The sequence below is a fragment of the Sturnira hondurensis genome, unplaced genomic scaffold (genome assembly GCF_014824575.4).
Source record: "Sturnira hondurensis isolate 20B ecotype Veracruz unplaced genomic scaffold, ASM1482457v3 Scaffold0015793, whole genome shotgun sequence".
Lineage (NCBI taxonomy): Eukaryota > Metazoa > Chordata > Mammalia > Chiroptera > Phyllostomidae > Sturnira > Sturnira hondurensis.
In genome coordinates, this window is record NW_028088424.1 from 4,105,559 (window position 1) to 4,116,470 (window position 10,912).

Sequence of the window (10,912 nt, forward strand, 5' to 3'; positions counted from 1 at the left end):
GGGAGAAATTCCAAGCCTTACAGAAGAGTTCATTGGAGAGACCCACAGAGTCCTAAAATGTACACAAACCCACACACCTGGGAATCAGCACCAGAAGGGCCCAATTTGCTTGTGAATAGCAGGGGAAGTAACTGAAAGCGGGTCCAGAGCCAAGCAAGCAGCATTGTTCCCTTTTGGACCCCTCCCCCACACACAGTGCCGCAATGCAGCAGGGTGAGTAGCCCCACCCTGGTGAATACCTAAGGCTTCACCACTTACTACATAACAGATGCACCAAGACAAAAATGTATGGCTCAAATGAAAGAACAGATCAAAACTTCAGAAAAAAAGACAACTAAGCAATAAAGAGATAGCCAACCTATCAGATGCACAGTTCAAAACACTGGTTGCAAAATAGAGGAAGAAGTGAAGGCTATGCATAGTGAAATAATTGAAAATGTACGTGGAACCAACAGTAAAAGGAAGGAAATGAGGACTCAGATCAACAATGCAGAAGGAAGAAATAAATATTAAACCAGAATAGAATGAAGAAACAAGAATTCAAAGAAATGAGGAGAGGCTTAGGAACTTCCAGGACAACTTTAAACATTCCAACATCTGAATCATAGGGGTGCCAGAAGGAGAAGAGGAAGAGTAATAAATTGAAAACTTATTTGAACAAATAGTGAAGGAGAACTTCCTCAATCTGGCAAAGGAAATAGACTCCAGGAAATCCAGGAAGCTCAGAGAGTCCCAAAGAAGTTGGACCAAGGCATATCATAATTACATTAGCCAAGATTAAAGACAAGGAGAGAAGCTTAAAGGCAGCAAGAGAAAATGAGAGAGTTACTTATAAAGGAGTTCTTATAAGACTGTAAGCTGATTTCTCAAAAGAAACCTTACAGGCAAGAAGGAGCTGGGGAGAAGTACTCAAAGCCAAGTACTCAAAAACAAGGACCTACATCCAAGATTACTCCAATCAGCAAAGCTATCATTTAGAATTGAAGGGCAGATAAAGTGCTTCCCAGACAAGGTCAAGTTAAAGGAGTTCATCATCACCAAACCCTTATTATATGAAATGTTAAAGGAACTTATCTAAGAAAAAGATGATCAAAACTATTTGTTGATGATCTACACAAGGAGCAGATTCTATCTCAAGAAATCCCTTTCTTTGCTCATCGGTAAGAAGCAATTCCTCATCCATTAAAGTTTTATCATGAGACTACAGTAATTTAGTCACATCTTCAGACTCCACTTCTAACTCTCTTGCTATTTCTACCACACCTACAGTTACTTCCCCCACTGAAATGGTAAATACCTCAAAATCATCCATGAGGGTTGGAATCAACTTCTTCCAAATTCCTACTAACGCTGATATTTTGACCTCTTCCCTGACACAAATGTCCTTAATTAACTCCAATTTTGAAAGATTTCTGCCGTGGTTAAATGCTATTAAACTGTTCACATGCATGCTACAGAGTAATCATTTGTGAAAGGAAGTCAGTCAATCTGGCAAACTTCCTTGTCTCATTTTAAGAAATTGCCACATCCAGCCCAACCTTCAGCAATCAACACCCTGATCAGGAAACACCATCAACATTGACGCAGACCCTCCACTAGCAAAAAGAATACGACTCGCTGAAGGCTCAGATAGTTAGCATTTTTAAGCAATACAGTATTTTTAAATTAAGGCCTGTACATGTTTTTTTTAAAGACATTATGCTATTGCACACTTAATAGACTACAATATAGTATAAACATAACTTTTATATACGTGGGGAAACTAAAAAATTCCATGTGACTCATTTTATCGCAGTGTTTTTGGGTGGTGTGGAACTAAACCTGCAAGATCTCTGAGGTATGCCTATAATCTCATTGATTGCAAAGTCAATGTCTCCCCCAGGTTCTACTCCTAAACTTGAGCCCTGCATATGCAAATGTTTTCAGGATGTCTCCACATAGAAATCTTCACCCTTAACAGCAGAGGTGTGCCAGTTCATATGAGTTTATGAGAGCCTATTTTGCTTATCTCTTCCCAACTCCTTGTCCTGTCACATCATTTTGGTAGCTTCAAAGTGGCCATGATGGGTAGATTAACATTAGGAAAATCGGGAAGTAGTGCAAACAGGTTTTTCTTTTACCCCAGGGGAGCAGGTTTATTAGTGCACTACTGCTCAGAGATATCTCAGTCAACTTGTCCAAGTGGAATGTTTCATATTTTTCTGCTTCTTTCTTTCTCTGTCTTTGTGAATGGTACTACTAATCAGAAACTTGGCCACTCTCTTGACTCACTTGGCTTCCTTATGCTTATATCCAGCCATGTTCAGACATAACTGAGTCAATGTGCAGAAACTGCTAGTTGTCCCTTTCATCACAGTGATAGGAATGTAGTCGAGCACATGGAATAATGTTATGGGTCTTATGCCCAGTGCCCAGCAGAGTGCCTGTCAACAAAACCAGAATATGTCACCCCCAAATAAGACTCCTTGACATAAAAATTATTTTGAGCTGAAGGCAATTAAGAAACAGTAAATGAAGAAAAAGCTTCTTCTTGGAGATAGACTCTTATCAGCCCAGAGACTGCACCAGAAGAATCTGCAAACAAAACTTGTTTAGCAAATTCTTATTTTCCTAGTTGCACTAGGCCTAAACCAAACCCCCTTTTCTTGTTAATTCTTCACAAATTTATTGTTTCTTTATCTAAAATGTATACAAGCTTCCTTGTCTGATTAATTTTATGGCTCTTCATTCTCTTGTGAAGTCTTCCACACATATATAAAAATTCAGTAAAATTTTCTATGCTTCTCTTCTGTTAACCTGTCTTTGTTAGTTTGATTTTTCAGACCCAGTTAGGAACCCAAAGGAGTTTGATTAAAGTTTTTTCCTTCCCAACACCTGACAAAAAGCAATATTTGAGATTCCCACACAACATTGTGTTTGGGTGTGGCCACAAGGCTAAAGTGCCATATCCTGACCTCTCTCTTAAGACCACGATATGCCTCCTCCATACTCTCTTTTTCTTCCTATTCAGTGCAAACTCACAGGGCAGCAACCTAGCTTTGAACATGGAGGTTATGACAATAACTTAACATAAAAAGTGCTTTTTTTTTTTTTTTTACAATTTTTAGACAAAGGTGAAGGGAGAGAGAAAGAGAGGGAGAGAAACATCAATGTGTGGTTGCCTTTTGCACACCCACTACTGGGGGCCTGGCCCACAACCCAGGCATGTGCTCTGACTGGGAATCGAACCAGCAGCCCTCTGGTTCACAAGCCAGTGCTCAATCCACTGACATACCAGTCAGGGCAACAAATGAGGTTCTTATAATTTCTTCATAACATGGACCCTTTTGGCAGTCTGATGAAGCCCTCAGACCTCTTTTCCAAATAATGTGTTTAAATACATGAAATAAAATATATAAAATTATATAACAAAAATAATTATATTAAAGTGTAGTTATCAACATTTTAAATAATCTACTTGGTTATATAGTTGTATAACAATTCTTTATTAACACACTAAATATGATTTAGCAGCAATGTCTAATATTTGATAATAATTTTAAAGTGATGTTAAGCATGGGTGATATTTCCAGATATTTCTGTAATAACTGTATTGTGATATGAAAATACCTGTAATTTCAACTTGTCACAGGTACTGTTAATGCTACTGTACTTTGCTGCCACTATTTATAATTGGAGAGCTTACTAAACATCATTTAGAAGCTAGTGAACATAAAGATATAATTATTTCCCCTCTCAAGTTCATAGACTTCCTAAATTCTGTTCATAGGCCCCTTGGAAGATACACTGACCCCAGGCTGAGATCACTTGCTGAGGATAGAGTTTCCATGAAAGGTGCATGGCTTCCTGGATGACCTCAAAAAGCACAGGCTGCCTGAACAGTTCCATGAGAGAGAAATGAACACTTATTTTATTTTGGAGAGTATTTTGTTTGTCTGTTTTCCCAGCAGTGCAGCCTGCCTTCATTTACTATTAAGTATCTGTCTCTTCAATTTGTAGTTTTTATCATCATCACTATTGCTACCTGGTACAAGTATTACCAAGGTATTGCTTAATAATAGTAACAGTTAAAAACAACTTCATTGAACTTAAAATGCATGCAAAGAGAACATATGCATTTAAGTGAAGTTTTATGAGTATGTATCAAGAAATGTATATACCTGTTTAGTACCAATATACAGAATATTACCATTACCCACAAAAGATTTCTTTTGCTCCTTCCCTGTCAATTCTGTTACCTTACCATACTTTGTTACTTTTTTAAAAAATATTTTATTTATTTATCTTAGAGGGGAAGGGAAGGAGAGAGAGAGAGAAATATCAATGTATGGTTGCTTCTTGTGCGTCCCCTGCCGGCACCTGGGAACTGGCCTGAAACCCAGGCATGTGCCCTGACTGGGAATTGGACCGCGATCCTGTGGTTAGCAGGCCTGTGCTCAATCCATTGAGCTATACCAGCGAGGGCAGATTGAATGTGTTTTTGTTTTGCTTTCACAAACAGTTAAGTTTGTGTTACAGAATTCTAAGATGAAAAATATTTTTCTTGTAGCTTTGAAGACACTGTTCCATTTTCTTCTTGCATCTAATGTTGTTGACGAAATATCAAATATCAAAGTTAGTATTATGTTTTTTTAAAAAAAAACAAAGTATTATGGAACTTTTTAGAATTTTTCCTAAATAATATATCCATAATATTATGAAATTTATGTAGTTCTTTTTATCATCATCTTGCTTGACACTTCTAATGGGTCATGACCTTTTAAATCTGAGAACTCATATCTTTAATTTTTCTTTTAATAATTTTGATCTCATTTTCCTGTTCTTTAATATTCTGAAAAATTCTTGAGTTAATATTTTATCTTACCAATTTGTTGTTTTTATTTTGATTTTAAGTACGTTGTTCAAGTTTTTATTTATCACATGTTTAGCTTTATGAGCATCTAGTTAACTCTAAGTATGGCTGTGACATCTTATGTCACTCTGGCAATTATATTCATTTTAAAATCATGTGTAACTTGCTAGGTTTCCTTGCTGTGTAAATTTCTTCTGATTGCTGTCTTTCTTCTTGATGCCTTTCTTTCAAGTATTAGCTGTTTCCAAAATATTGGCAGTTTTTGTGTTAATTTTTGAATTGGAGATTCTCTACTAGCCTTTCTGTAAATGTTCTGTTTACTGCATTTTGTGTCTGTGAGAGTTGTGAGAAATATTGTCTAATTGGAACCATTGCTGTGTGCCAACACATAGTCTTTCAAGAGTCCAAGCTTCTTTTTCTTCTTAGGTGGTGTTGTGACACTGCTTTGTTTTCCCAACACAAGCACATACCCTCAATGCTTTCCTCCTTATTGAGGAGTGGAGGGTCATATCTCCTGGCTTCTCTATTAGTGATTCCATGGCTCTATTTTTATCCCAGTGTATGAAACATTTGTGTCAGTCCAGTCCTGAATTCATTTTGGATTATAGGTTCATACTTTAATCCAATCCTTTTTATTTCAGTCTTTGACCATTTTCTTACATACTCCGTTATGTTGAAGAACATTCTTCATCTCTTCTGGCATGGTAATGAAGTTTTATAAATCTTCTTCCAGACATTTCAGTGGACTTACTTGACTTGTGCCAATTCACCATTTTGAATCAATTCCACAGTTTTGAAAATCGTTTTTCTTATTTATTGTCAGCTTCCTGCTTTATACTGCTAACCTCATCTCTTTATACTGTTAATCCCTTATTTATCTTTTATTATTAGAACCTGTTTGGTATGTAACTCCTGATAAACAAAAGGTCCTCAATAGACTGGCTTTGAATCTAGAACAAGTTCTCAATTTTCTAAGGCAGAACTTACTTATCTATAAAATGGGATAGATAAGTATAACTTATTTAAGGTTTATGAGGATTAATGTGAAAACAGATAGGCAGCCACTTAGTTGTTCATTTAGTCTGTTTTTTTTTCACTGTTTCAGGAGAAATCTGTGAAATAATCAGTCTTCATACAAACTCTTTGCATCCACCTTAACTCTTCTTAGTAACATGCATTCAAAAGATAGAAACACTATTATTTCAACTATTTCTCATCAGGGTATCCACAGAGTTCTGTTTGGTAACAAACATAAATATTGGGATTGTTTACTTATGTTACTTTCCTGTGGTTTGTAATGACCGTCACTACTGTATCTGTAATCTGCCTTATTTATTTTATTTAAAAATTTTTTTTTAGATTTTATTTATTTATCTTTAGAGGGGAAGGGAAGGAGAGAAGGAGAGGAATATCAATGTATGGTTGCTTCTCGTGAGTCCCCTGCTGGGAACTGGCCTGCAACCTAGGCATGTGCCCTGACTGGGAATCGAACCACGATCATGTGGTTCGCAGGCCCGAGCTCAATCCACTGAGCTACACCAGCCAGGGCTGTAGTCTCTCTTATGTATTACTATTCTCAGGCAAGTTGACTTTACAGAAATGCATTAGCCAAGACTCTTTCCATTATAGTTTCCAGTTCATGCCAGTAGTTTCCATGCCAGATAAAGGAAAAAGAAAACCTAATGACTCATCTAGGGGTTCAAATAGGGCAATCAATCTTCTTAAGCCTCTAGGCTGTACTATCCTCTTGGATTCACTCTCAGGTTGAGACCTTCCATACTATAGTCCCAACAAGCATATGCCATACATGGTCTTTAGTGTTTAAGATCTCATCCACATCCTCTCAGAATTTATGTTAAGTCATAGAAAAACAAAACAAAACAAACAAACAATTCCAATGGCTCTGCTAGAACCAATCACTTATACAGGGCGGAGAATGCTTTGATAGATTAGAAAATTCCAAAGAAAGGCAGTCTCATTAGTAGGATATAAAGTAGACTATGTAGGTATGGTTCTCCAGGAGAAGAGGGACTCTGTTACTAAAAGTAGAAATATTGGTCAGGATACAGAAAATAAATTTTCAATACAAGAGGCAATACCCATGAGGGCAGATAAGAGTCATATTTTTTGTCATTTAATCCTTTACCTCTCTATCTCTAAGGAAGCTTTATCTGAACATTTGTTTTCCCCTCTCATGAGTCAAATAGGGTACTTATTTATTCACTCATTCATTTTATTTAGTCTCATCTGTTTATTGCATTCCTGCAGTTACAAACTTGGAAATGACTGAGATGCCATGTATAATCTCTCAGTATTGAAGGTCTAGGACTGTTTGTAAGTGATAAAGGCATATTTCCTGCCCTCCTGAAATATATGATTTAGTTTCAGGGCTTTCTATGTTATCAGACATATGTAGAGTTATTTATAACACAACATACCATAGAGTTATGAAGATATGCGATGAGTGCACAGAATATGGAATGGTTGAGTATGCCTATAGGGATCTGGGACTTGAAGGATGACTGAGGTCTCTCTAGTTGGAGAGAGCTATGAAGGATGTCCTTTCCCTTAAAAAATAGTTTGGGCAATGGAGTGAAATCAGGGGCATGTAGTCACAATGATCCTTACTTATTCTGGAGGTAGGAAACTCATTGAAGAGCTACTTTTAGAGGGTAATTTAGTGTGAGCTATGGGTTTTTAGGCTATGCTGGACAACCCTTCATTTGTTATTTATAGACAAGTTTGTCTTTTTGGTTGGATTATGAATACTTCCTGGACAGGGACCAAATACTATTCTTCCTTGTTTTTCTAAGTATGGCAAGCTCTTTCCAGGAGCTACTTGTATTAACATCATCGTCTATGTTCCAAAAGAGCAAATCTTTTTGCAACATAAAGAGTACAGCTAGCAATATATATCTATATTTTTCATTCTCTTTTAAAGCTGCCATCATCAATAGGTAATGAGGAAAAACACAATCTCTGTTGCTAAATTTTAATTTGTGAGTTACATAATAAACTTATTGTGATACTTTGGTGAATCTTGGAGCATCTCTATCAGACTGTGGATATCATCTTCTAAAAAAGAAGTCTTCTTTACTATATGCCATGTCATTGTATACATAAACATCTAATTCCAAATAACAGCTAATAGCTACTATTGCTACAAATACTTAGAAGTCATTGAAATTACAGGTGTTATTTAAACCAGAGATTGGATATCACCCAGAATGAGAGTATAGATAAAACAGAGCAGGATATTCCACATTTAGAAGCCAAGTAGTGGAGGTGGAACTGGCAGGATGGGAAGGAAACTTTAGGGAGGCAGGAGACAAACAAACCCTCACAGAAACAAAGAAAAGTGAGGGTTTGAATAAAGAATGCGTATTCAACTGGGTGAATGATACTGAGAGGCTGAGTTAGATGAAGATAGAGAAGTGGCTATTGAATTTGACAACAAAAAGGCGATCTTAACTGGAACGGTAGAGAACCTAAACCCAACTGGAATGTGCTGTAACAGAGAATAGGATATAGTGAGGACAGCGACCATAGATCACATTTTCAAGAAGATTTTGTGCAAACAGGAGAAGATATGTGAGTGTCTGAAGAGAAATATCAGGGTATTTATATTTATACATTTATATATTTTTCTTTAAAAAATTTAAAATTACAGTTTACATTTCAGTATTATTTTGTATTAGTTTCAGGTATACAGCATAATGGTTAGACAATCATACACACTCCAAAGTGTTCTCCCTGATATTTCAAGTACCCATCTAGCAGCTTACATAGTTATTACAATGCTATTGACTATATTCCCAAGCTGTATTTTACAGCCCCATTTTATTGACTTTTTGTGACTCTCAATTTGAACTTCTTAGTCCATTCACACATAAACACACACACACATACTTAAATTTTTGTTTACAATGTAAGATGCAAACGATTATTAGGGCATGATCTTGTTTCCTAAGGAAATGACCCAGTGAAAAGGAATGGATTGAAGATTGTGACAGTTATCAACTCATTGCTGTCAGCTCCAAATTTACCCTTCAGTAATTCTCTGCAATAAAGAACAGAATTCTTTTAAACGTGTCTTCTGTACTGTGAGCAGTTGTTAAGCTTTCTCACTAGAAGGCATTGGTGGGACATGACAGGAGGAAGGAGCTATCCTTCTATTTCTGGTGGCTGAGTAGTGAGTCAGTGTTAAGGGTAAGGAGATCTAGTAGAGCTCTTCCCCAGGCTTGTTCCCAGAACCAGGCAATCCCTTGGAGACTTTGCCCCTTGTCCTGGTCCAGCAATAACCTTCCCTGCTCTTCACTACATAGAAGAGGATACCCCAAGGCTTCCTGCCTGTGAAGGCCTCCTGCTGGTGTGGGCATCAATTCCCAGCGCAGGTCTCTGCATAGCTCTCCTTTGTCCAGCTTGCCCACCCATTCTGGATGCCCATTTATCTGCCTGCAGTACAGAGGGTCTCTGCAGACCAGCTATGCACTGGGCAAACCTGCTGCCTTCTCTGTTATCCGGTGGATTAAACTACACCTTCTTCAACTAGGTCTGATTCCCAGTCTTGGGAAGGCCTCTTCCAAGCTATTCCTTCCTTGATAACCTCCCTTCACCCTAACGGTACCATATAGGGTTTCCTTATATCTTACAGTCACTCGTGTATCAGAGTTTAATAATTTTATTTCAGACTTCCCCTGTTTAGTCCACAGTGTGGTTTCTACTTCCTAATTGAATCCAGACTAACACATGACAAGAAAGATTGTAACTTTAGGAATTCAGCATTAACTGGTTTCTTACACTATATCACCTTTGAAACGCGCTCCTTGGGAAGATAATCGTATGTAATTTTAAAAATTTCTTCATGTTTTCAGCAGTTTCAATCTCCATGCTACAGAGTAGGCAGTAGGATCTTCCTGGGTGGGTGTCTGACTACTCCTTTTCCTGCATTGTTTATTTGAGGTTCAGCAGAATTAGAAATTGCTGGTGGTAAGGCTGAGAAAGACTCCAGAAAGGCCAAGACAAAGGCAGTTTCTTTCTCACAGAGCACAGGCTTGCAGTCTCCCGTGGGCCATGTTCCTAGACACCTGGAATTTAGGACAACCAGTTTTGAACGTGTGGGCACTACTGCTGTGGTGTACAGCGCCGCCACTTCGGAGTGCCTCACTGCAGAGGCATGTACTTGCATCAGCAGGAAAAGCATCAAAAGACTTAAAGGTAAAGTGTATTACCCCTCGTTATTTGCAACTTGCTATTAGTGGAGGTGAATTGGACTCTCATCAAGGCTACAGTTGCTGCTGGTGGCGTCATTCCACACATCCCCAAGTCTCTGGGAAGAAAGGACAACAGAAGACTGTGGAAAGGATGCTGGGGTTTCTCATTACCTCAGGACCCTAAATACTCTGACAGCTGTCCAGTGCTGGTGATTCCAGTGGACTACCTCTGTGGAAAACGCAATCTTGCCTTTTTGTAATTCTATTTCAGCAAGTTAGAAGTTTAATTAGTTTTTTAACCAATCAAATTTCTGCATTTGAGTCTTAACCATATTTAAGTGTGGCTTCAAAGAAGCTACTGATTCTGAAATAGTGGGTTTTGATTGAGTTGAATATCTTTAAAAACTATTTGAAAAAAACTAAATAAAATAAACATAAATAATAAAATAAATAAAAACTGGATTTTAATTGTGATGTAGAAGTTACAGTAACAAACATTTGACCAGACATTATTTCTACTTCTGTGGATAAGTAAAGATCATATCCTTCCCTCCTCCCACACCCCCAAAGTCTTCATCTTCTGTTTCTTCTCAGTAGTGTATGTTAATTAACATCCTTGTCTCTTGATAATGATTCCCTTGGAATATTTATTTCTTTAAGAGGAGTAGTATTTACTACCACTCCTAGTAGTCTTTATCCATCTTGCCTAAGAATCTATTCTATCCAATCGCCTTCCCATTGTTATTGGGATAAAATTCCAACTCCTTGCATAGGCTACAATGCCATAGTAGTTTGGCCCCTGCCTTCCTCTCTAACTTCTCTCTCTGTATTTCTCTCATTGAGAATA

At 37.5% G+C, this 10,912-nt stretch overlaps 1 pseudogene; it reads left to right on the plus strand.

The window, feature by feature from the left end:
* Positions 1-203: 203 nt before the first annotated feature.
* LOC119000576 (histone H2A.Z-like) lies at positions 204-10,249 on the plus strand (annotated as a pseudogene).
* The last annotated feature ends 663 nt before the right edge of the window (positions 10,250-10,912 follow it).